General features: G+C 42.9%; 1 pseudogene; it reads left to right on the top strand.

Annotated features, from left to right (window-relative positions):
• Nucleotides 1-116: 116 nt before the first annotated feature.
• LOC149448764 (uncharacterized) lies at nt 117-27,419 on the top strand (annotated as a pseudogene).
• Nucleotides 27,420-27,926: the final 507 nt, after the last annotated feature.

Below are 27,926 nucleotides of genomic sequence, written 5' to 3'. Positions count from 1 at the left end.
TTGGAAACATCACTGTATGCAAGCAACTCACTGATTATTAAAAATACTGCAGGAAGAGCTAATTGAAGTGCAGCTGATTTTTTTCCTATTTTCAATGAAGAGTGGAGACGGCTGTAATGACTGGCACCCAGGTTGTTCAAGTGCAGGAGAGGTGAGTCTTGAGTGGAGCTATGGATCTGTGTGGGAGTCAGTTTTTTATACTACACAGTGGTATAATAAAACTGCCCCTTGAAGACGTCAAGTGATGAAACGCATTGGACCTGGCCTAGTGGACGTGACGTTGGAACGTTCCTCCCAGCTGTCGACTGTGTTGATCGCGGTGCAGGAGGTTCGTCCCTTGGTTTTTCCCTTGTGGATGTGGCATTTTAGAGGCTGTCATTGCTGGTGTCGGCTAGACACCTTCTTTGTGAGTGCAATACTCTATTAATAAAATTTTACTGGTTTTAAACGTACTGCATCATCATATCTCTTCTTATTCCTCGAGCTTTGCCCATGTTATTGGAAGATCATTTGCTGCTTAGCTGTTCCATATGTGCTGATTGGATCACTATTGGTTGCTGTTCCTCTACTGGGATATCCTGCAGATCATCGCTGCCAGAGCAAAATGCTATCATGCTGGTTTATAATATATTCAGCATATAGCTCTGGTGAGTGTATTCATTTCATCTGGTGTCGGATTTGCACATGGGTGTTTGTTTTCAAGATTGACATTAAGTTGATATTGGACTATCACTGTTATGGTGGCTGGACTTATGTTTATATTTATGAATTCATTTATTTTTATTATTTATCATTGCATGTTTTGTGAATAATTAGCACACTTTTTATTTGTACACCATAAACAAAACCAGCATGTGAAAACCCAAATACTGATAAAGAGATCCAATATACTGTAAACTTACATGAAAAATCTCCTTTCATGTTGTAAGCCCTGCTTATCCACCAGATGACTCTCTCCACAACTTCCTAGATTCCCTGCATGTTTTGTGGTGCCTTATCAGATGTTTTAAATGATTTACTTTTAATTTCCAAAGACATATCCCATGTGGCATTTTCTGCCTGCAAGCTGTGGGGCTTTTCCTTTACTGGCTATCCTGAAACGCCACCTCTTCAGCACCTCTGAAGTATAGTTGTAGTTCAGAAGGCAGGCTCTGTGAAATGGGTGAGACAGCAGTGTATCCCATATGGAAGAAAAATCTATTTGAAATATATTTTAAAAATATTCTTCCCAAATATATTGACACATTTGAAATGCTACAATTTTGGACATATTCCACAAATTTATATATATATAAAAATATATTTCATATACTTCGTAATATATAAAAAAATATATTTCATATACTTCGTAATATATAAAAACGCTTTTCAACATTTTATATATATATGTGTATATATATATATATATATATATAAAATGTTGAAATGCGTTTTTATATATTACGAAGTATATGAAATATATTTTTAAAAGATATATTTTTTTAAAATATGTTCTTCAAATTTTTTTTCACATATGAAAAAGTCATTATAACATAATGCATTATGCAATAAAATATAAATGCATTCCAAAAATGTAGATTTGTATTTTTAAAGACATACAGTATATTTGAAATGTATTTTTTAAAATATTTTTCATATATTTTGTAATAAAAACGCATATCAACATGCAGGCAACACAAATTTTCTTCAGATCTTGCACACTGGAGACAGTAAACAGTCCTTTAGTTTCTTTTTTTGTTTTATTAACCACTTGCCGTCCGCCTGCTGTTTATAAACGGCAGGGCGGTGGCAGTCCAGGGGCGGGTTGCCGTTCATAAACGGCACCCGCCTTTTCTAGCTGTGCGCGCTCCCTGGGATCCGGTGCCTGCTGTGTCCTCCTGTACGAGGTCCCGATCATGTGATCACTGATTGGCCAATCAGTGATCACATGCAAAGTAGTAAGCAAGATGTCACTTGTGACATCATTGCTTACTACGTGTGAAATCTGTGAATGATCACAGAGGTCACATGGTACAAGGCTATTCACAACAGCCTTGTACCATGTGACAAGCTGTGACCAATCACAGCTCACTCAGTGCTTCTCAATGACTGCAAGGATGCAGACAGAGAGAAAGAGAAATGATTGCTTTTACATCCTATATGGGTGTAAAAGCAATCAGTGTAAAAAAAAAAAAATCTTCATCACCCCCCACAAGTAGTAAAGTGTCACCATGGTGACACTGTACTGCTAGGGTGACAGTATGTAAAAAAAATAAAAAATAATAATATAAAAAAATAAAATAAAAATGAAAAAAAAATGTTTAAAATTATAATTTTTGGTTATAAACTAATTTAGATTTTTTTTTTTACTAAAAAATAACGGAATAAATTTTGGCCAAGATTTATGATGAAATATTATTTATTTGCAAAATTTTATTAAATTTTATTAAATTTTATTTTTTTTTCAAAATTTTTGGACATTTTCATTTACATAGCAAAAAAAATTAAAATCCCAGAATGGTCAAAAATTCATATGGGTACAGTATTGCATGACCGCACAATTGTCATTCAAAGTGTGATAGCGCTGAAAGCTGAAAATTGCCCTGGAGAGGAAGGGGGTGAAAGTGTCCGGACAGGAAGTGGTTAAGCGGTATTGAACTTGGAAAGGGTTCAGGGGTATATGGGATGCCCAAGGAAAACTGTAACTGAGGACAAACTAAGTACAAGTCCATAACCAGTAAAGTCTCTCCTTGAAGATCTCTCCAACCCTTCTGGTATAAAACCTCAGACCCCAGAAGAATTCTACTCTTCATCAAGAGGGAATCCCTGGGCAAGGGGATCCAGAAGCTGCCACTTGGCAATTAACAGTCCCGGGTGAGGAGATAGTCAGGTTTCCTACCAGAATGCCGTCTCCCATTAAGTGGCCCAAGGGGTGTAGGATTAACTCACTCAGTCCTCTCCTGTAAGCTGCAGGGTGTTTCATCACTCCTGGCTTGCTAACAAAGACAGGGGAAGTCAAGGAGGGAAGGCGAAGGAGGAATTTTTATATATATATATTTATTGAAATACTGTATATTTTGAAATATATTGAATATGGCCAAAATTGTAGCATTTCAAATATATGTCAATATATTTGGGCAGAATATTTTTAAAATATATTTCAAATATATTTTTCTTCCATGTGGGATATCCCAAGGGCATAGTGAATATATGTCACTGCTTTGAAGTGACACTAATTTATATCCTTATTCTCCAGAAATAATTCATTTGCATCCACGATCTAATGGCCGTAATGTATTTTTTCATAAAATTGTTTCTTACTGTTTTTTTTCTGCCTTCTTATAACATCTTCCATAAGATCATCAGCCTCTCCTTTTCCTCCTTTCTGTTTGTTTGGAACAAGCAGTTTACGTTAGTTGCTATATGCACTGCCCTATGCACAATGTAAAAAAAAAAACCCATAGTCCGGAGTTCATCTCGAGAGCTGGCAAAAAAGGCTGGCTACATTCCTACATACAGTGGGACCATGGAGATGTAGCCACCCTCTAACAGAAAGCCAGGTCACGGCAGCAAAATAAAGGAATTTGAAGGAGGATGAGAGCAACAGAAAGTAATTTTGAGTTCAGAACACATACTTGAATAGATTGTTTTTTTGTGTGTGTTTTTTTTTAGTTTAGTGTCACTTTAACCCTGTCGCCTCCACTGATGTACTGTATAGGACAGTAGAAGTGGGGTATTTTACACACATGCCCAGTGTCTGTAAATCTGACAACCTGACAGCTGTCAGATGGAAACAATTCAGCAGCTGCACAGCCATCCGATCTTTTACACAAGCTCTGGTACAGTAGTGTGCTGCTCCACCACGTTTCTAGCACCTGCTGGTCTGAGACCCCATGGTGCTTACCACCAGGTAGAGAGGAGGGAGACCAGTGATCTCCCCTAGCTAGAATGAACACAGAAGCAATATGCATTTAATCACTTCGGTTATACTGTATTACTTTGGGTAATATATGTTTCATACATTTGTATAGTCTTGTTCATATTTATAAAAAAATAACTTTGCATGCTAACATTTATGTGGGTTTGTGCATGTTTGTGCATGTATATGTGCATGTATGTGCATAAGTTAAGCCACTGAATGCTGCTCTAAAATACACTTCTAAATGCCACAATGTGCGTGGAATGATGGAGCTGCATTTAGAAGCAAAAAAATTAGAAATGACGATAAAAGCTGTGGGGGGTTTTTTTCTGCCACCATGTATGTGGCCTAACAGTTTTAAACATTGATGATGATGTAACTTTAAAATGAAATAATATAGGTTTTAAATATGGGAAAATGAGAAAATAGCAGCAGACTTTCAAACCTCAAATTAAAGCAGTAGAATTGTCTTTTAAAAGTCTGTTATTTCTAACCATACTAAAGTTTGCAGTGCAGACAATATTTTATAAGCCAACAGGCTTGAGAAGCTCATCAATTTTATACATCTGTCAGAAAAAAATCAGATTTCAATTCCTTGCAATGTGACAACCTGGAGTCATATTGTATACCATTGACACCCCCTTAGTTTATCCATTTCTAAGGGGATGCAGGTACTGCAGCTTTTCATTATGTAGCGCCCTTCAAGTTTAGCTAGGGGGAGCTAGACAGGTTTTTTTAAGCAGAGGCTGGATAGCAGCCTGTGCATGAGTCAGCTTGGGTATGAGTTAGCCAGGTCACTTTAAGTCAGGGCTGGGGGCTCTGCAGGTCACTTCCCTGATACCTACCCCTGCTCTAGAGTCTTGAGAAGTTTCTAGAAGGCAGTGGGCAGGGGTGAGAAGGGACTGTTCTGCATACTGAAGGAACACTGACCAATCCCCAAGCAGTAGGCTTGGCATGGGGTTAGTACAGCCCTTAAGTATGAGATAACCTGACCAGGAAGTGGTTAGTGTCGTGTGAAGCTGGAGTGAGAAGTCTCGAATTTGGAGCCTGGGAGGGAGCCCAGGAAGGGACTCACCTACAGGCAGAGTTTCTGGACAGGAGGATCTCTCGGCCTCACTGTCCCCTGAGAGAGGAAAGCCTGGGAAGCTGGGAAAGGACCAGCCCAGTGTAAGGCCTGAAGGCAGCCACCTACCCACAAGCTTACAGGAGAGGACTGAGTGAGTTAATCCTACAACCCCTGGGCCAGATAATGGGAGAGGGCATTCTGGTGGGAAACCTGACTAGCTGCTCGCCCAGGACTGTTAATTGCCAAGTGGCAGCTTTTAGATCCCCTTGCCCAGGGATTCCCTTAGGCAGCTTGGTGAAGAGTAGAATTCTTCTGGGGTCTGAGGTTTTATACCAGAAGGGCTGGAGAGCTCTTCAAGGAGAGACTTTACTGGTTATGGACTTGTACATAGTTACTAAGGAATTTGTCCTCAGTTATAGTTTCCTTGGGCATCCCATATACCCCTGAACCCCATCCAAGTTCAATACCGCTTAATAAAGCAAAAAAAGAAACTAAAGGACTGTTTACTGTCTCCTGTGTGCAAGATCTGAAGAACATTTGTGTTGCCTGTCTATGCAAGACAAAACTCAGTAACTCCTAAGGTACTATTGCTACAATTAAAACACGTAGGTCAGGTCGCTTAGGTGGTTATAATGAAGGCAAACCCTCAAATTCAAAAATCAGTTTCAGAAAGAAAGTTTTCAATAAAAGTGTATTATTAATACAGTACACTGGAAGTACTGATGATTCTGTTAGAAATGGGATTGTTGCATGTAAAAAGTTTGAAAGATGCGTCTATGAAAGAAGTTGTGTGCCAGTAATTTTTTTTTGTCTTCTGATCCCAGGAATCAGGCTATGATCTCCTATGATTTGACACACCTGTTTTGGATTTACAATTAAAAGTTAGTGAGGCAGCACTATGAGAGATGTCATTTTTTTGGCTAAAGCTTCAAGGGCCCCTAATTGTATGTCATTCTTTTCTGCAGTTGTTGATTCACACATGCCTCAACCAATTTCTAAAGTAGATCTTATCCCTAACTGGATGACAGTTTGTTAAAGCACTGTGGGATTTATTTACTAAAGCTGGAGAGTGCAAAATTAGGTGCACTTCCGCATAGAAACAATTGAACAAGCTGAGATTAGGAGCTGATTAGCTACCATGCACAGGTGCACCAGATTCCTATGTTTTTCAGGCTTTTTTTCCTTTGTTTTCACCTGGTGATCCAACCAATAACACACTTCCTGCCCTAGGATGGAGGAGCAAGGGAGACACCATTGGCTATCAGCATTGTCAACCTAGGGAAAGGGTGGTGTTAGATTCACTGGGAGTTTTATATGGACTTGACTATAAAATTAAAGCTGAACTCCAGCTAACACTCTTTAAGCCACTACATCAACTTTGTTTTTACTTTTGGGAGAACTGAACAAAAGCTGACCACTAAGTAGTGTTGCCACCTCATCCCTTTAAAACCAAACATATATTAATTACACAGGTTCTGAAGCTAATTAACTGCATATAATGCACTCAGTGAGTTTAGTTACCACCTTAATCAGCCACAGGACCTGTGTAATTAATATGCGTTTGGATTTAAAGGGGTGAGGTGGCAACCCTACCACTAAGTTCCCCTGTCAGTGTCAAAGTGGTTCTATAGGCTGAAGGTTTTTATTCTTCATGCACTCTATGCATAAAGGTAAAAAAGCTTCTGTGTGCAGTTCCCCCTAGCATCATTGTCGCTATGGGGGTGGGGAGGGGTGCTGAATGCACCCGGGTGACACCTGACAGAGGGGTGACACCCAGCGGCTCTGCCTCCCACCGCTACCCAGCCAGGAGAGTCTGTGGCTGGGAGCAGGTGCACAATTCTAAACTGTCAGTGTGTGTCATAGTAACCCACAACCCCAATGTAGTGACATTACTAGCTACTCCGGAAGTTTGCTGAAAGCTCCCAGAAATTGCCAAGCGGGAGGCGCCCCATGCTGCAGCCTGACAGTTTCGGGTACACTCTCCAGCCATTTGAATGCTGATCTCTGCACACAGCCTGACCTCTTGCCTGCCAAACTCTGCATGGTTCCCGCAGCATTCTGGAGACCCTCCACATCACTGATATGCCTTCATGACAATGAATTTATGTTTACACTTTTTGTAATACAGCATAAGTTTAGATGGTTGTGCCCTCTTCTCTATTTTTAACTGTACTAGGTAACTCAGCAGAGGCGTAGCTGGGGGGGGGGGGGCAGGGGGGTACATATTTACCCAGGCGCCAAGGTACAGGGGCGTCAAAATGAGGTCACAAGATCGCTGCAGCGGCTGCAGCAGACATGTCACCTGATACGCCTGCCATCCACAGTGAGTTATGAGAGGAGCCGGCCGGGAGAGGAGCGGAGAGGAGGGCAGTGAGCTGGGCATGTGCCGGAGGGGACGAGGGGAGAGCCGAGCCGGGTGAGTAGTGCCATGGATGAAGGGGGGGGGCAATGTGATCAGGATGGGGGGGTGTTTACAGGGACCATATGAAGCGGGGGGGTGTCATGATGTGGCCGTTCGTCCCCAGGCGCAAAATATCCTAGCTACGCCTCTGCAACTCAGGACCTGTCATGGAGGAGCAGTACTGTCTTCCCTTAGCCTGCCTAGCACCCTGCAGGCAAAACATGGTTTCAAACCCCCTCCTAGAGCCAAAGGGTGGGGTTGGGTGGGGTTGGCACCATATTTTACCGCACCAGGTGACACCAATGTGATAATTGTGCATATAGAAACGAACGGTGACAATTATATTTTGTATCATACTCTGCAACTATCATTCTCACTCCCTCCAGTCCCCCCTCCCTCTTGGAATGGAATGTGATCTGTGTGTGCACTGGGGTCACAAGTACATAAGGCACAGCTGGATACGCTTCATGGTTGTCACCCCAATTAAGCCTGGTGCCAGAGGGTCTGACAAACACTTTCATCTGCCCGGTAATAAAACTATAACTCAGTCGTTCACTTGACATGAAATATTATCTCAGAGTGGCCATAAAACGTACATCCCACTTGAATCACTTTTTCATACAAATTCATAAACTTCAACAGGAACAGGGCACATTAAAATAAAGCATATATTCAGATAGGTAATTTTGATATGAGTCACCTGACACCTTACACCTCTATGTGGCATCTACAAGAGAGTAGAAAGCAATATCTTTTTATCTGGAATGGTAAAATATGCCATATTTGGTGTCTGGATGTTCAGAATATGATTCTGCATATTAATCTACCAGTGGCTAGGATGCTACATGTACATATTGAAGGTTATTGACCATGATATAAACTTGGGAGGGATTTGGTCATAGCCTGGGTCCCCCGCCTATCACCTCTCCCCAAATGAGGCAATTGGCCCTTGTCTTCAGTAGACACCCCCTGCTGGGACACTAGAAAAAAGGCTGTCATGCCTGGAGAAAGAACAGATTCTCCCTTTTAACACCAGGAACCATCTTTTGGAGAAAAGACAACCTTGTGTTCGAACACTTGGACTCTGCTTAAACCAAAGACTTCTGCAAGTACCCTACCTTCTGAAACTTCTTTCTTTTATCTCTCTATTGTGTTATGTCTCTCTCTCTGTCTCTCTCTCTCTCTCTCTCTCTCTATATATATATATATATATATATATATATATATATGTGTATGTTACATCTTTTCTGTAAATATTTTAATTGCACCATTTTGACCTTTTTAGTAATAAATCCTATTTTCTGAAAAGTGTTGAAACTGTCTCTAACGCTTTTAATGCAAACTAAAAGAATCTCTGTCTCTGAAGAGTGCTACCGTGCTACCGTGTGTTTGAACCCTCTGCATACATCTGTCTGCGGTGGCAGTGTGTATACTGACGCATATTCAAACATCATAGTGTTACTGCTAAGATTTGTGAGTTTCCTCCTTCTCTGTAAAAAGGTGGTGGTGGCAGTGTGAAGGGTTAATTGCGTAATTGACCTGACCCAGTAACAATCGCTCTCAGGCTGCTGGCACACAGATTGTGGTCCAGCGAGCTGGAAAATCTTTGTGCAGGGCGCAGCTGAGAGTGGCATTGTTACGCAAGTGGCAGGGCGGTCTTAGATTGGCTGGTCCTTCAGTCACAAGTTGGTGAGAAGGGCTGGGGTCTGATGCCGCGCCCGTCACAACCAACCCTAATGATGCCACTGCCCCCTAATACTTACCTGAGCCCGATCTCAATCCAGCTATGTGCATGAGAACAGTGGCTCTATTGGGTCTCTATGCCCTCATTGGCTGGGACACAGCAGCAGGAGCCACTTGCTCCCACTGCTCTCAATCACAGAATGAGGGATCGGGGGAGCAGGACAGAGACATGCTGTGTATCATATAGTTAGCGGCTAGATTAGCAGCAGGAAGAAGTTCAGGAATAAGTAGGAACAGGTGAGGGACACACCAACCTACATTGGGATCCTAACCATTGGACCAGACCAGCCAGGCTGCATTTTGCCCTCTGCGACACATGCTGTCAGTGCATCAGAACCTGATGCATTTTCAAGTTGTATGAAACTGTGAGTGTTACCTGGTGTGGTACCTTCTTGCTGGGTCATTTGCAAAGTTGGAACTGTCTCTTAATATGAGTTCTAGGTTGACTGTAACTGGACCTTGTGTGTTTACTGCTGCCGCACCACGCTGCACTAACCCACACACAGGATAGTTCTGAATTTCTAACAAAATCACCAAGTATGTTTTGCAGTTATAGAACAGATATAACAAAAAGCTTTCAATGGTATAGTTACCAGATCAAAATTGTTTAGATGGGAGAACCTCATTTCTAGGGTTTACACACTGTACACATCAAAGTGGTTGTAAACCCTGAACGTTTTTTTTCTACCTTCGTGCATAGAAAAATCCTTTAGTGTGCAGTCGTCGTCCCCCAGCCCCCTCCCCCAATACTTACCTGAGCCCAATCTTGATTGCGATGTGCATGAGAGCAGCAGCTCTCCTGGCTTTCTGCCTCCTCATTAGCTCAGAGACAAAAGCAGAAATCATTGGCTCTCACTGCAGTCAATCATAGCCAGTGAGACGGGGCAGGGCTGAGCTCTGTTCTGTGAGTCAATGGACACACAGAGCGGTGCTCGAAAGTGAGCACACATGAATGCCTCCTAGCAAGCTGCTTGCTATGGGGGCACTCAGCATGAAGGAGGAACCAAGAGCATGGTTGTGGGACCCAAGAAGAGGAGGATCGGGGCTGCAAAATCATTGCACAGGTCAGGTAAGTATAACATATTTGTAATTTAAAAAAAATAAAAAAATAAGCCTTTAATATCACTTCAAAATCTATCTAGCCTTGACGACACCACTAATACTTGCACCTATTGCTTGCTGTATTGTTGCTGTATTGCATCCCATTATATTGTAAAGCACTGAGCAAACTGTTGGCGCTTTATAAATCCTGTATAATAATAATAATATGTAAGCACAACTAATTCATTGGCGAGTACAATTTTGGCTGCTAGCAGAAATTTTGTGACTACAAAGCAGTTACTCCAAGATTTATTGTGATGACCTTTTCGTTCACTTGTGAACAAATGTTTTCAGAGGCATACCAAAGGAAATGGAATTCCTTTTCTGACAGCCATTGCTAAAATTCCATTTCTGTGGATATCCTATATCAGATCACAGATGTTATCAGTCCTAAAGCCTAGAACCCCCCCCCCCTCTGATCTGCAAGCTGAAGAATGCTGACACAGGTTGGTGTTTGAAAGCTGCTGCAGATATGGCATTGATAGTGCTGGATACATGGCTGATAACGCTTTCTTCTTTATAAAGAAGCATGGAATGGACCAGGCTATTACATCATAATCAGCAAACTCCAACAAGAAAAAAAACAAGCACTAAAGTAGCCTTAACGTGAGACTCAAAGTTTTAAAATTAATACATATAAGGGCAAGCGCAAAGTGAAACGACTCCTGTCAATCATCTTCTGTGAATGAGAGCTTCATGGACTCCATTCAATGATCCACTAAACTCTTCTCTCAGGCTATGTCTTCAGTTGACCTTCTGTTCATTTTTAACTCACCCCTGTGGCTCAACAAACTACTGACATCAGCACATTGGTAGCCACTGCTCCCCACCCATCCAGAGAGAATAGTGAAGACAACAAGGAAATCAGAACAGCAACTTTACATACTTACATATAGTTACATAGTTAGTCTGGCTGAAAAAAAAGACAAAAATCCATCCAGTTCAACCATAAAAAAAGTTATAATCCTATACCCACAGTTGATCCAGAGGAAGGCAAAAAAAAAACTCCAGCAAAGCATGATCCAATTTGCTTCAGCAGGGGAAAAAATTATTTCCTGATCCCCCGAGAGGCAATCTGATATTCCCTGGATCAATTTTACCTATAAATGTTAGTATCCAGTTATATTCTGTGTATCCAAGAAAGAATCCAGTCCTTTTTTAAAGCAATCCATTGAGCTGACCAGAACCAACTGTTGAGGGAATCTATTCCACATTTTCACAGCTCTTACTGTGAAGAAACCTTTCCGTATTTGGGGGATTAAATCTCTTTTCCTCCAGACATAAAGTGTGCCCCTTTGTGACAGTCGTTTTTGTAAATAGCATGGATTAACCAGGATGGACAGAGAGAAATCACTGGATTGGTAGCAGGAGTTTTGCTTTAAAAACCTATAGACATATAAATTTGTTTTCATTTTGGATAGAGGAGGGTTATAACCTGTCAGATTTTTTTTTTTTTTGCCATTTGTGCTCCATTGCAGAGATTTCCCTTCACTTCCTGTCCCATAGCTAAACAGGAAGTGAGAGAAAAATCTCTGCAAATTAAGGGAATTCTTTGGGGCCCCCAGGTCACCAGAACTAGTGTCCACATTGGAAGATTTCTCTTCTATTACTTTTCTGGGGACAACCCAAAATTTGGTATTTTCTTTTACTTTCACTTTCAATGACAGTAGTAAAGAGGACAAATAGGGTGAATCTTGTTACCGGTGGCATAGACAGCAATAAAAACTGATGAGAGTTCTAATCTCTCTCCACTTTATCTAAAATTAAAAAAAAGTTTTGCCTTTAGGTATACTTTAACCTAACACCAGCACCTGACAAAACTACTAAGCACAGCATGCAACCACAAAGTTTGCTATTAATCTCTCTTTAGTACAGTACATGTTATTTAAACCTCTAATACAGAGATGGTCAACTTGATATAGGGGTTGTGGAGCAGTTGTGCAGCATTTAGAGGAGGAGGTGACATATTACCCTTCACCGCCTGACAAAAGCCTCTAAAAGGTCAATCTTATATCTGTCCCCTTGCTCCCTAATACCACCCTCCCATTCTCCTATGCACTCTTGAATGCCTGTTCGGTCTGCAATAAACTCACCTCTATCCATGACCTCTTTGTGTCCCGCTCTCTTAACCTTCTTGCCCTCACCGAAACCTGGGTCCAAGCAGCTGACACTGCCTCCCCCGCAGCACTCTCCTATGGAGGCCTCATCTTGACCCACTCACCCAGGCCCAGCGGTCGGAAAGGAGGCGGGGTTGGTCTACTTCTGTCACCTCTAAACACCTTTCAAGTCCTCCCTAACCCTCCCTCTCTATCCTTCTCTTCTTTCGAAACCCACTGCATCCGCTATTCTCTCCAACCTCCCTGAGGATTGCAGTGATCTACCGGCCTCCTGGCCCCGTGTCCCGCTTTTTCAGCGACTTCGCCGCCTGGCTACCCTATTTTCTCTCCTCTGAGCTACCCACTATCATCCTCGGGGACTTCAACATCCCTATTAACGTCAATAACCCGGCTACATCCCAACTCCTCCACTTAACCTCTTCTTTTGAGCTAGCGCAGTGTATTCAGTCCCCCACTCATTCCAACGGAAATACCTTAGACCTTGTCTTCTCCCACCACTGTACTCCCTATAACCTTTCAAACACCCCATTTCCCCTCTCTGATCACAATCACATCACCTTCACAGTCTCCTCGTCCTCAAACACCGATCCCTCCAAACGTCAAACTATCACCAGCAGAAACCTCCGCAACTTGAACCCTGCCCCTTTCCACTCTGCTGCTGACCAACTTTACAACAGTATCCTTCCCCTGTCCTGCCCTGACCTGGTCACTACTGTTTATAACAACTCGCTATCAGCCACTCTAGACTCGCTAGCAACCCCAACAACACAAAACATTAGACCCCGACCGCTACAACCCTCGCAGACTGACCATACAAAAAATCTCAAACGACACACTGGAGTGATTATGACGCAAAACCAGATCCCAACAAGCGTTCACCCAATATAAATCTGCCTTCCTAATCTACACTTCCTCCCTTCACGCTGCCAAGCAAGCCTACTTTGTTACCCTCATTAATACCTTCTCCTCCAGTCCTCGTCGGCTCTTCTCTACTTTTAACACTCTACTCTCTCCGCCCCCACCTCCACCCAGTACCTCACTCACCGCCCACGAGATTGCTAACCACTTCAAAAACAAGATAGACGCAATTCGTAGGGACATCGCCACTGCTCAGACTTCCAACCCGCCTAGCATCCCTCACATTAAAACCCCCTCAACACTCCACTCCTTCGACCTCGCCACTGCCCAGACTTCCACCCCACCTAGCATCCCTCACACTAAAACCCCCTCAACACTCCACTCCTTCGACCTTGCTACCACTGAAGAGGTCACTAAGGTCTTCTCTGAAGCCTGCCTCACCAACTGACCCCTTGAACCTGTCCCCTCACAACTCCTACGATCACCCTCTTCCTCCATCCTATGCTCCCTCACACACATCTTTAATCTTTCCCTCTCTACTGGCACATTCCCCTCCCCTCTAAAACACGCGCACATCACTTAAAAAACCCTCCCTGGATCCCACTGACCTGAACAACCTTAGACCCATCTCCCTGCTGCCATTTACATCCAAACTCCTAGAGCGCTTAGTCTATAATCGCTTGAGTTCCCACCTCACCGACAACAACCTCCTTGATCCCCTACAGTCTGGCTTCCGCCCCCTACACTCCACTGAAACTGCCCTACTCAAACTCACCAACAACCTGCTAACCACCAAAGCTAATGGCCACTATTCAGTGCTCCTACTCCTCGACCTCTCTGCGGCTTTCGACACGGTTGACCACCCCCTCTTCCTCAAAAAACTACACTCTCTTGGCCTCAGAGACTCCGCTCTCTCCTGGCTCTCTTCCTATCTATCACAGCGCTCCTTCAGTGTTACCTAGAATGCTGCCACCTCCTCTTCACTCCCCCTCTCTGTTGGGGTCCCTTAAGGTTCTGTCCTCGGGCCCCTTCTCTTCTCCATCTACACCTCCTCCCTTGGCTAATTGATACACTCTCACAGCTTCAACTACCATCTCTATGCCGATGACACGTAAATCTATCTCTCTACCTCTCATCTAACCCCTTCATTCTCCGCCCATATCACAAGCCTACTGAGCGACATATCGGATTGGATGTCACTCCACTTCCTCAAACTAAATCTTTCCAAAACTGAGCTCCTAGTTTTCCCCCCAGCCCGTGCCCTCGCTGACAAACTCATGTAGACTTCACCTCCGCAATATCTCCAAGATGCGACCGTTCCTAACCCCGGAAACCACCAAGCAACTCATTCACTCCCTCATTATATCACGCCTCGACTACTGTAACTCCCTCCTCATCGGCTTACCTCACTGCAGGCTATCCCTGCTTCAGTCTATCTTGAATGCTGCGGCCAGACTCATCCACCTTACTAACCGCTCCATATCTGCCACCCCTCTCTGCCAATCCCTCCACTGGCTTCCGATTGCCCAACGGATAAAATTAAAAATGCTAACATTGACGTATAAAGCTGTTCATAATACTGCCCCAAACTACATCACCGATCTGGTATCCAAATACCACCCAAAACGTACTCTCCGCTCCTCACAAGACCTCCTACTCTCTAGTTCCCTGGTCTCCTCCTCCCATGCCCTTCTCCGGGACTTCTCCAGGGCTTCCCCCATCCTCTGGAACTCCCTACCCCAATCCATCAGACTATCACCTACTCTCCTCACCTTTAGGCGCACTCTAAAAACCTATCTCTTCAGGGAAGCCTACCCCGCTCTCAGATAATTACTGAACTCTTCCACTCTCCCTACCACTCCATCCCCCACAGCTATTTCCTCCTGTACCACTATCCCCTCCCTCCTAGATTGTAAGCTCCAAGGAGCAGGGCCCTCGAACCCCTCGTTTATTGAATCGTATTGTTACTGTACTGTCTCATGTACTGTCTCCCATTGTTATGTACAGTGCTGAGCAAACTGTTGGCGCTATATAAATCCTGTATAATAATAATAAAAAAAGGTGATCTGGCCACTTGTGCAAACGTAGCCTAAAAGTATTATGCACAGCATTGATGCTTTGTTTTTGTGTAGGCGTTAAACTTAATACATTGAGCACAATAAAATAACTATTCCCCAAAAACTATTTGCTAACCCCTCCACGCCTAGGGGTAAAACAAATCTTAAAGCCTAAGCACAATTTTGCAACTTTGACGTGTTAGCAAAACCATACATAAAATCACAACTACTTTGTGCATCCAGGTGGATTATACCTTGTTTTTTTTCAGGACAAATTGGGCTTTCATTCGGTGATAAATTGTAATGGAAATCTCCTGATTTTTTTTTTATTATCAAAGGAAAACTGGCCCAAAATAGTAAAGATGATCAACCGCCAAAAAACAACCCAAAATAATTTCTCCTGCTAATGACAATCGCAGCGATACCACATATGTGTATGTTAGTTGTTGTTTGTAACCATAGTACGGCCCAGAAACAATAGATCACATTTTACTTAAAATATATAAATAAGCGAGCGCCTTCCAAAGCAACAGCAGCTGTACACCAAAGGCACCATATACAGTTGTGGCCAAAATTATTCAACCCCCAATGCTGTAAAGGGGTTTAGGGACTATAGTGTACATTTGGAATTGTATTCAGAATCAAATCCTACAAGGACGTTGTAACTACCCAAATGCAACTAAAATGACATCAATTGTTTATGTAATACAGTAGTAAATGGTTCTTATGTGGTTTCTTCATTGCCACAATTATTCAACCCCTTAAAGACTACCACTCTGAAGAACAGAGGTTCATACAGGTGCTTTCCATCAGGTATTGAAAACACCTGTGGATGTCACCGAGCAGCAATCAAGCATAATAAGCACCAATTAGGCAGCTTTAAAATGACTGTGATACTCAGCTCCTTCTAGACATTTACTGGTGTGGTTACAAACATGGTGAAGGCAAGAGAATGGTCCAAGAAGACAAGAGAAGAGGTGATTTCTCTTCACAGGAAGGGCAATGGCTATAAGAAGATTGCAAAGATGTTAAACATACCAAGAGACACCTTAGGAAGCATCATTCGCAAATTCAAGGCAAAGGGCACTGTTGAAACGCTACCTGGTCGTGGCAGAAAGAAGATGCTGACTTCGACTGCTGTGCGCTACCTGAAGCGTAGAGTGGAGAGAAGTCCCCGTGTGACTGCTGAGGAACTGAGAAAAGATTTGTCAGATGTGGGTACAGAAGTTTCAGCCCAGACAATAAGACGCACACTGCGTAATGAAGGCCTCCGTGCCAGAACTCCCAGGCGTACCCCCTTGCTGTCTCCAAAGAATAAGAAGAGTCGACTGCAGTATGCCAAAAGCCATGTGGACAAACCACAAAAGTTGTGGGATAGTGTTCTGTGGACTGATGAAACAAAATTAGAACTGTTTGGGCCCATGGATCAACGCTATGTTTGGAGGAGGAAGAACAAGGCCTATGATGAAAAGAACACCTTGCCTACTGTGAAGCATGGTGGAGGGTCAATCATGCTTTGGGGCTGTTTTGCTTCTGCAGGTACAGGGAAGCTTCAGCGTGTGCAAGGTACCATGAATTCTCTTCAGTACCAGGAGATATTGGATGGAAACGTGATGCAGTCCGTCACACACCTGAGGCTTGGGAGACGTTGGACCTTTCAACAGGACAATGATCCCAAGCATACCTCCAAGTCCACTAGAGCATGGTTGCAGAGGAAAGGCTGGAACATTTTGGAGTGGCCATCGCAGTCACCAGACTTAAATCCGATTGAGAACCTCTGGTGGGACTTAAAGAAAGCAGTTGCAGTGCGCAAGCCTAAGAATGTGACTGAACTGGAGGCCTTTGCCCATGAAGAATGGGCGAAGATACCCGTAGATCGCTGCAAGACACTTGTGTCAAGCTATGCTTCACGTTTAAAAGCTGTTATAACTGTAAAAGGATGCTGTACTAAGTACTAAGATTGAATGTCACTTGGGGGTTGAATAAAACTGATAATGCTGTGAGCACAGAAAAGACATTTGTGGTTATTTCATTATAACTGTTATGTTATATTTGTCTGACCTACAAGTGCCTCTTTAATGTAAATGTAAGCAAGATGACTGAATGATCAAAAGCAATGTCAAACTGGCCAAAACACTCAATTTCAGTGGGGGTTGAATAATTTTGGCCACAACTGTAAGACCTCCCAACAGACAGTATATAAAAAAGGTGCAGCGCTAATATACAAGTAGATGAAGATACATATTACATATGCAAACTCATATAAAAGTTCAAAGTGACATAGTGCATACAGGTATGAAACACTACTTTGTGTCTGGTAGAACGTGAGGAAAGGATTATTATATCCAAACGAAAGTTCAATGTGAGGATGTGAATAAATATTCAAACACTCTGATGCTTTCCAGGCCACACCGACTGTGTATACGGTGAAAAAATGGGGGTACAAATTGCGCACTCACCAAATGCGCAACCTTTATGCGCTTTTCTCTAACATATAAGACCTCCAATCCCTCATCCAAGGTCTGGTCAGATCTGGTCAGGTCCCCTTCTTAGTCCAAACACCTTGCAATTAGCCTTCTCCTTTGATGATCACCACTCTCCAAGACACCTGGCTCCCACAGGAGCTCAGAAAAAAGCAAAGGAGGCCAATAGTGCAGTATGTCTTAAGGGTACAATTATTCCCACGCACAAACAGCAGATACAAGGTATGGAAGAAGCAAAATAGATACTGACCCTATATGAAGTAACCGCCGGGCCCCTCGTGGTGCCGGCGGTGTATGCGTCAAACAGCTGCAGCCTGACCCAGACGCGTTTCGAGAGATAGCTCTTTGTCAAAGGGTTTTCGGCCGAAAACACCACGAGGGGCCCGGCGGTTACTTCATATAGGGTCAGTATCTATTTTGCTTCTTCCATACCTTGTATCTGCTGTTTGTGCGTGGGAATAAATGTACCCTTAAGACATACTGCACTATTGGCCTCCTTTGCTTTTTTCTGAGCTCCTGTGGGAGCCAGGTGTCTTGGAGAGTGGTGATCATCAAAGGAGAAGGCTAATTGCAAGGTGTTTGGACTAAGAAGGGGACCTGACCAGATCTGACCAGACCTTGGATGAGGGATTGGAGGTCTTATATGTTAGAGAAAAGCGCATAAAGGTTGCGCATTTGGTGAGTGCGCAATTTGTACCCCCAATTTTTCACCGTATACACAGTCGGTGTGGCCTGGAAAGCATCAGAGTGTTTGAATATTTATTCACATCCTCACATTGAACTTTCGTTTGGATATAATAATCCTTTCCTCACGTTCTACCAGACACAAAGTAGTGTTTCATACCTGTATGCACTATGTCACTTTGAACTTTTATATGAGTTTGCATATGTAATATGTATCTTCATCTACTTGTATATTAGCGCTGCACCTTTTTAATAGATCACATTTTGCTTTTTTTTTTTACCCTGCCACTAACTGACACTGATACTAATTTAAACATTAAAAAAAAATCCTGACCAAAAAAAAAAATACTGGCCCTGACCTTAGACCTTGACTTTTCACCCTTGAACCTGACCTTAACCCAAACACTAACCCTTGCACTGACCTAGATCAAACCTTAATCTAGGAGTTTTATATATATATATATATATATATATATACAGTGAGGAACGGAAGTATTTGAACACCCTGCGATTTTGCAAGTTCTCCCACTTAGAAATCATGGAGGGGTCTAAAATTCATATTGTAGGTGCATTCCCACTCTGAGAGACAGAATTTAAAAAAGAATTCAGGAAATCACATTGTATAATTTTTAAAGAATGTATTTGTCTTGCACTGCTGAACATAAGTATGTGAATACCTAAGAAACAGCAAGAATTCTGGCTCTCAAAGACCTGTTACTGTGCCTTTAAAAAGTCTACCACTTCTCCACTCATTAATCTAACTTAGTAGCGCCTGTCTGAGCTCTTTAAAGACTCCTGTCCACCCCACAGTCAGTCAGATGCCAACTACTACCATGGGCAAGACCAAAGAGCTGTCAAAAGACACCAGAGACAAAATTGTGGATCTCCACAAGGCTGGAAAGGGCTACGGGGCAATTGCCAAGCAGCTTGGTGAAAATAGATCAACTGTTGAAGCATTTGTTAGAAAATGAAAGAGGCTAAAGATGACTGTCAGTCTCCCTCGGACTGGGGCTCCATGCAAGATCTCACCTCGTGGGGTATCACTGATGATAAGAAAGGTGAGGAATCAGCCCAGAACTACAAGGGAGGAGCCAGTCAATGACATGAAGAGAGCTGGGACCACAGTTTCAAAGGTCACTGTCGGTAGAACACTACGCCGTCATGGTTTCAAATCATGCATTGCACGGAAGGTTCCCCTGCTCAAGTCACCACATGTCCAGGCCCGTCTGAAGTTCGCCAATGACCATCTGGATGATCCAGAGGAGGCATGGAAGAAAGTCATGTGGTCAGATGAGACCAAAGTAGAAGTTTTTGGTCTAAACTTCACTCGTCGTGTTTGGAGGAAAAAGAAGGATGAGGTGCATCCCAAGAACACCATCTTTGGGGGTGCTTTTCTGCGAAGGGGACAGGACGACTGCACTGTATTAAGGAAAGGAAGAATGGGGCCATTTATTGTGAGATTTTGAGCAACAACCTCCTTCTCTCAGTCAGAGCATTGAAGATGGGTCATAGCTGGGTCTTCCAACATGACAACGACCCGAAGCACACAGCCAGGATAACTAAGGAGTGGCTCCATAAGAAGCATATCAAGGTTCTGGAGTGGCCTAGCCAGTCTCTAGACCTAAATCCAATAGAACATTTTTGAAGGGAGCTGAAACTTTGTGTTGCTCAGCGACAGCACCGAAACCTGACAGATCTAGAGGAGATCTGTGTGGAGGAGTGGGCCAAAATCCCTGTTGCAGTGTGTGTAAACCTAGTCAAGAACTACAGGAAACGTTTGACCTCTGTAATTGCAAACAAAAGCTTCTGTATCAAATATTAACACTGATTTTCTCAGGTGTTCAAATAGTTATGTTCAGCAGTGCAAGTCAAATAAATTATTTAAAAATCATACAATGTGATTTCCTGAATTTTTTTAAAAAATTCTGTCTCTCAGAGTGGGAATGCACCTACAATGTGAATTTCAGACCCCTCTATGATTTCTAAGTGGGAGAACTTGCAAAATCGCAGGGTGTTCAAATACTTCTGTACCTCACTGTATATATATATTTATTTATTTATTTTACACAAACTTGTTTTTTTGTTCTCTCTATCTGAAAGGACAAAGAGAGATACAATGTGTCTCTTTCCTCCATTCAGAGAGAGAAAACACAGGGGCAAGCTTCACAGTGACTGAGCACTGTGATAGCCAATAGCTACTTCTCCCGAGTATGGGGGTACCACATGTGAGAGACGTTTTGGCAGTCTAGCCAAGTAGAAGACCCCAAAATCCAATAAGCACCTTCAGGATTTTTAAAATATTAGTGCAGTGCTAAAAAATGCATGTCATAAATTCCATAAACACATGTGACTTAAACTCATATGTGAGTAAAGTGCAATATTAATATAAGTAGTTCAAGATGACATAAAATGCAATAAAATAAGTTATCAATGACGTGAATTTAAAACATCTCTTGTGCAAAGATATCAGCTTAAGAAATGCCTATGATTGGAACGTAAAGTTATCCGTGAAGAGTAACTGTGCAAAAGCTTGTAAACGGAAATCCACCCTTGGTATGGATGTACACTCACCAGACCATAAATTATAATGCACATTGAATATAATACATCACACATCTGGGGGTGCAGTGGTATGCTGACAGCTACGAGGTCATCCATCCATCCGTCAGGGTGGGTGCCTGGTGGTTCGGGGGGGAATTAGCTCAGCCACAGGAGCCAGAAAGGTGCTTATAGTGTAGTATTTTATTTAAGGTAATAATAGCAAGTAACATAAAAACGTATCCACGTGGAGTAATAAAATAAAGTAGCGTCGGCTAGAGGTCAGCAATAGGGCTCCACCAACATGTTTCATGTAATAACATGTCCTCAGGGGTACACATGAATCGCTTTTTTTGTTTATAGCGCCAAAAATAAAAAGCTCACAGGTGATCAAATACCACCAAAAGAAAGCTCTATGTGTGTGAAAAAAAGGACATTTAATTTAATTTATGTACCTTGTTGTATGACCGCGCAATTGTCAGTTAAACTAGTGCAGCGCTGTCATCAGAGCATTTGTGAATTTAAAACATCTCTTGCGCAAAGATATCAGCTGAAGAAATGCCTATGATTGGCATGTGAAGTTATCCGTGAAGAGTAACTGTGCAAAAGCTTGTAAAAGGAAATCCACCCTTGGTACGGATGTACACTCACCAGACCATAAATTATAATTCGCATTGACTATAATACATTGCACATCTTGGGGTGCAGCGGTATGCTGACAGCTACAAGGTCATCCATCTATCCGTCAGGGTGGTTGCCTGTTGGGTCTGGGGGGAATTAACTCAGCCACAGGAGCCAGAAAGGTGCTTATAGTGTAGTATTTTATTTAAAGGTAATAATAGCAAGTAACATAAAAACGTATCCACGTGGAGTAATAAAATAAATAAATAAATTTATAAAGTACCAAAATGGCCACCGCTCATTAGTAGCGGCGGCTAGAGGTCAGCAATAGGGCTCCACCCAACGCGTTTTGTGTAATAACACGTCCTCACGAAACACTTTTTTTGTTCATAGCGCCAAAAATAAAAAGGACATAAATTTAATTTATGTACTGTGTTGCATGACCGTGCAATTGTCAGTTAAACTAGTGCAGCGCTGTATAGCAAAAAAATGGCGTAAATTGCAGTATTTATACCATAGTTTGTAGACACTATAACTTTCACACAAAGCAATCAATATACACTTATTGGGATTTTTTACCAAAAACATGTAGCAGAATACATTTTGGTCTAAATTTATAACTAACTTTGAGTTTACTATATATTTCTTATAGCCGAAAGTAAAAAATATTGTTTTTCTTAAAACTTTTTGGTCTTTTTTTGTTTATAGTGCGAAAAATAAAAAGCACACAGGTGATCAAATACCACCAAAAGAAAGCTCTATTTGTGTGAAAAAGAAAACAAAAATTTCGTTTGGGTACAGCATTGCATGACCGCGCAATTATCAGTTGAATTAGTGCAGCGCCGAGTAGCAAAAAGAGGCCTGGTCATTAAGGGGGGTAAATCCTCAGGAGGGCAAGTGGTTAATGGCTATTCTGTAGTGTTTTCTGTATCCTAAGTAAAAGGTTGGACTGGAACTTTCTTTCTGCAAATCAGATTTGGCAGCAACCAAAGACTTAAGGTCAAAATGTGATATCTTTAATCATTTACAGGACTGCTCTGTCACCCATGTAATTTATGTGCACAGTAAGATTTGGTTTATGATTCTTGCAATAAACTTATATGTTTATTTTGTTTGACTTCCTTTTTTCTATTCTGATTATGATCAAGTGATAACACAATCTTGCTCTACTAATTGCAGATTTTTCCACAAAAGGACTATGATAAAACATAGCTTTCAATGCATCACATATGGTCAATACAGGGATCAGCGCTGATAAAAAGCACTGACACTGTACTAATGGCACTAGGCAGGGAGGGGTTAAGATGTGGGGCAATCAAAGAGTTAACTGTGTGCCGTTTGTATTTTACTAGGGGGCTGTGTTTGTGCTTCACTGTAAGCATACTGCTTTGCATGGCATGCGGGGGCCAGTGAATAACCTTCGGTGACTGACTGCGAATGGCGGTACGGGTAGGGTGTGCTCCCTACCCAGAAATGCAAAATCACACACATATATATATATATATGGATATTGAAATCACTTCCCGCGAGTCCTTATTACATACTGTATATAAGTTATTAAATATTTAGGGTTTTTATGGGCTCACAGTTTTGACTCTGCTGGGTCTAATAGGGTTCAATACTACTTTAACCACTTGACCTTTGGAAGGTATTCATAACCAGACCAATTTTATGCTATTCAGCACTGTGCTACTTTAACTTGCAGTTGCTCGGTCATGCAACACTGTACCCAAATGGAATTGTTATTTTTTTCACACAAACAGAGCTTTCTTTTGGTGGTATTTGATCACCACTGGGTGTCGCAAACGTGCGCAACACACAGTGAAGGACGCAGACTCCATTTTGTTAAGAGTATCCATGTCTCCCTTATTCTCCTTCCCCCTCCCTTCCTGAGAGGCACAGTGACAGATGTGTGTGTGTTAAAAGTGTCACAGGCCAGATCCCAGCAGGGAGCCAGGTGGTGCTGCACTGTCCCAAGAACCTGTGCCATTTCACACCTTGGGAGAGATAAGGCAAACTTTCCCAGAAGTTGAAAGAGATTGCGAGCTAATAAACATAGCTCAGCTTAGGTGATAGTATCAGATAAACACTTCTCAAATCCATTTTTCCCCTATGTCTCATATCTTGGAATATGAGAGACTTAAAAACCGAGCATCTTGCCAGATGGGCTAAAAGGAGCCGAACATTTTGGTGGGTCATTCGCCTTGTTTCGGACACACAGGGAAGCAGAAACATAGATCCCGTGAATCGTGCAGTATATAATTTCATAATTCATATCTAATCAATCCTCAGACTGGTCTGTATAATAATATACCCGCGGGTGGACTGTCACTTGTGCAGATGAAAAGTTATAGGCAAATATGAGTTATGGAAGATATTTTTGCTCTAGTTGAGGCATCCACCCCTATCTCCACACCCTAAGTGGAGATTGGCCTTTGACTGCAGAGCCACCCCCTGCTGGGGACTTTAAAACAGGCTGTCAGGCAATAGAAGAGGAGTTGACGCATTCTCCCATTTTTCCATCGTAACATAGGGAGATCAAAGCACCCTGCTCTGAAACTTGGATCTGCTAACCCAGGACTTTTGCAAGTACTTTAACCCTTTCACCTCTCTCTGATATCTCTTTGCTGTGCTATGGCTCTTTTTATATGTATATATATAACTTAGTTACATCTTTGTTCTGTAAATATTTTTAGTGCTCCTGTTTGAGCTTTTAGTAATAAATCTTTCTTTCTGAAAGTGTTGAACGGTTTCTATAGCTCTGTATTGCAACTCACGAATTCCTGCCTCTAAAGAGACACTACTGTTTGTTTAAACCTCTGTATAACCGGCCTGCGGACCGTTTTATACAGATGATTATTTCAATGATTATAGTGTTATAGCTGATAATACCGAGTTTCCTCTTTCTCTGTACAAAAAGGAGGTGGTGGCAGTGTGGAGGGTTAGTTGCGTAATTAACCCAACCCAGTAACGATCGCCCAGGCTGCCGGTACATTGATTGTGGTCCGTTAGCTTGAAAATCGTTATGCAGGGTGCAGCTGGGCGTGGCATTGTTACGCACGTCACATCGCGGTTTTAGATTGGCTAGTCCTTCGATCACAAGTTTGGTGAGAAGGTCTGGGGTCTGACGCCGCGATCGTGACATATTAGACGTCGTAATTGTGGGATTGTCGCATGTTGGTAGCGGCGATCTTGCGATCGTGACACTGGGTTTTTTATTTTTTATTATATAAATGAAAAAAGACAAAAAATTCAGGGCAGCACCGTGGCTAAGTGGTTAGCACTTCTGCCTGGCAGTTCTAGAGTCATTGGTTCAAATCCCAGGCCAAAATGTATTTCCTGATGCTTCCATGGCAGCATACCTGTGATAAGCTCCACCTTAGACTCCTCCCTCAGGACCAGTGAATATATAAAAGAAAGGATTAAGGTACCCCAGCATTCTCTTTTTTTCCTCATACCTTTTGGTCAGTTAATGTAAGTCGGTCGTCCTTACCTCTGTCAGCCACTCCCAGTCGCAGTTACTACTCTTGGGCAGCTAAAGTCACTGATAAGGTAGAGAGTCCCTTCTGGGGGTCTTTTGGGACAGCAGTTGTTGCTTATCCAGAAACACTATGACTGCCAACAAGTTCATGGCATTCGCTGAAGCTTAGGACAGAGCGAGCAGCTATTCCTGTCCTTTCTACATTACTTTCCATGAGCTCTCCCACTTTCCGTCTCTGTCCCTGTTTGTCTTCTTCATGTCTGTAATGCTGCTTGGTCTCTCCCCAGGTACTTTTCTTTCCACCCTCTGTTTTCTCTTTCTTTGCTTTTTATTTTTCCCTCCCCTATAGAGCTGGCGCAATCCCCTCTGCGGCTTTTCCTGTGTCCCGGCATCTTCCCGGGCGCAGTGCGCATGAGCAGATGCCCGATGTGACTGAGCTGGCCGGCGGGGTCTTAGAGCCACCGGTTTGCGCATGTGCGGTGTGGCTCGACGCTACAGTGGCCATCTTGATTATGGGCAAATAAGCTATTTTTGCCTTTACTTAAATTCCCATATTTTTTTTTCCTTCTAGGATGTGGGAGGATTTTGTTTCCCTTTACCCCGTCCCTTCCACTATTTAGTCCCGGGAGCTTTAGTGTGGCCTCGTGCAGCTTTGGTGGAGGCCGGCCTTGCTGAGAGCTCTTGGAAGTATCCCCAGTATTCACCTGCAGTAAGTCTTCTTTTTTTCTCCCCTTCTTCCTTTTTCCATGCACCCTCCTTTATCGTTTCCTTTTTTCATTCCAAAAAAAAGAGGGGGGAAGCACAGTACTCTAAATCCTCTTCCTGTCTTATAGCTGCTCTTTTTGCCCTTTGCTTGAGATGAGCCGTTCGCCGCCCAAACAAGACCCTCCTCTACTTCAAAGGTAAGGGAAAGTAAAAATAAAAGAGTGCGCTTATGCTGGTACATTTATGAATTTCAGCCCTGTATGCCAATAGAGGCCCAAGAGGACATCCAGGCACCATGAGGGTTCCAACGAGGGCAGCCTGAGCCAAATTCAATCTTCCAGATCGAGATACCATTCAACTGAGGCACGTTCTTCTGCCAAAAGACAATGATCCTCATGCTCCCCAAGTCCTAAACCTCAAAAATGCTGGACATGTGAAGCCACCTCTCTATCAGGCAAGCTAGTCTGCAGACTGTTTCAGGGATTATGCAGCAGAAAGAGGTACAGAGAGCCAGCAGGTTGCGAACCTACTAAAAAAAGTGGTCAAAGATTCACTCGCAGAACTAGTAGCAGCTAATCCGTCACAACTATCTTCACAGCTTCCTCAGGAAGAGGCATCTGATGCGCTACTACCAGGCCCATCCTCGGGAAAATCCTCTCACCCAATAGAGGACCGGCCATCTAGACAATCTGGAGAAGAAGATTTCTCGGATGAATCAGATCCTTCAAGCTTTAGCTTTTCCCTGGTTCAGTCTTATGTCCAGGCAGTCAAGCTTGCCATTGGTTGGGAAGAAACTGATTCCCCAGCAAGGAAATCAAGGAGCTACTTCCCATTTCTTAAAAAGCAAATCTCCTTCTTTCCTCTGATGGATGAAATCAGGGATGTTATAGAAGAAGAATGGAAAAGGACAGAGAAAAGATTTTCTCTCAATCGCCTGGGCAAGCTATATCCGCTATCAGAAGCAGACTCCAGAATGTTGGCTGGTCCACTGGTAGTGGATGCAGCGGTGGTCCACTTAGCAAAAAACATAATATTACTTATGGATGACTCAACCATGTTTAAAGACCCCTAGACAGATGAATAGATCTTGACCTAAAGAGAGCCTATCAGATAGCCAGAAATGCCTGCAAGCCAGCAATTACGCTGACATCTGTCTCCAATGCTTTGAGAGTATGGACAGACAACATAAATGGCTATCCAACAGGGAGTTCCCAAGGAAGACATAGTCAAGGCTTTGGATGAGCTCAAGCGCTTGGCTGACTTCACTGGTGAAGCAGCTATCGATACATTAAGATCTTCTGCAAGATCAATGCTGCATGCTGTAATGGCAAGGCGGGCCTTATGGTTGAAGCCATGGGCGGCTGACATGGCGTCAAAACAAAATTGGTGTAAAATCCCTTTCAATGGCAAAGCACTGTTTGGAGAGAAGATGGAAAAAGCAATTTCCTGTGTTACAGGAGGAAAATCAGGCCTGTTGCCCCAAGACAGAAGACCTAGACATACCAGGGGTTTTTCAATATTTCAGCAGTTCAGGCGCAAAGATTACAGGCAGTTCAGAAAGGGCAGAGACTCAAGAAAGGCCTGGAGAAGCACACAATCTACTTTTTTTAGGACCCACATACAAAAGGCTCTGTCTTACCCGGAGGACACCACCAAATCCTTTTGACACCAGGCCATCCCAGTTTGAGCCAGTCTGAGGCATTTTGCCAAAGTTTGGATGCAAAGATGCCAGGATCCCTGGGTGGTCTCGACAGTTCAGTATGGACACTTCTGGGCTTTCTCAGACCGGCCACTTCGCGACTTCTTCACCCCCACGAGAATATCAGAGTCTTCTCAGAAGAAAGAGGTACTTCTTCAATTTCTGCATTCCCTACAGGCATAGTAATGCTGGTTCTTCCATCGGAGAGGCTTTCAGGTTTTCACTCCAACCTATTTCTGGTACACAAAAGAAATGGCGGTGGGAGACCCATAATAGACCTCAAGAAATTAAACCATTACATACTCTTGGAGAGCTTGAAGATAGAATCGCTGCAGACTATTATCCACACCATTCAACCTGGGGACTGGATGCTGTCAGTGGACCTTCAAGACGCGTACTTATATATACCCATACTCCCACCATTTCAGAAATATCTGAGATTTGCAATCGGACAGATTCATCTGCAATTCTAGA

Source organism: Staurois parvus, unplaced genomic scaffold (assembly GCF_062004578.1).
Source record: "Staurois parvus isolate SC_StPar_1 unplaced genomic scaffold, SC_StPar_1.0 ptg000657l, whole genome shotgun sequence".
NCBI classification, from domain to species: Eukaryota; Metazoa; Chordata; class Amphibia; order Anura; family Ranidae; genus Staurois; species Staurois parvus.
The sequence above is the reverse complement of the archived record's forward strand: the minus strand, read 5'-3'. Positions and strand labels throughout refer to the sequence as shown.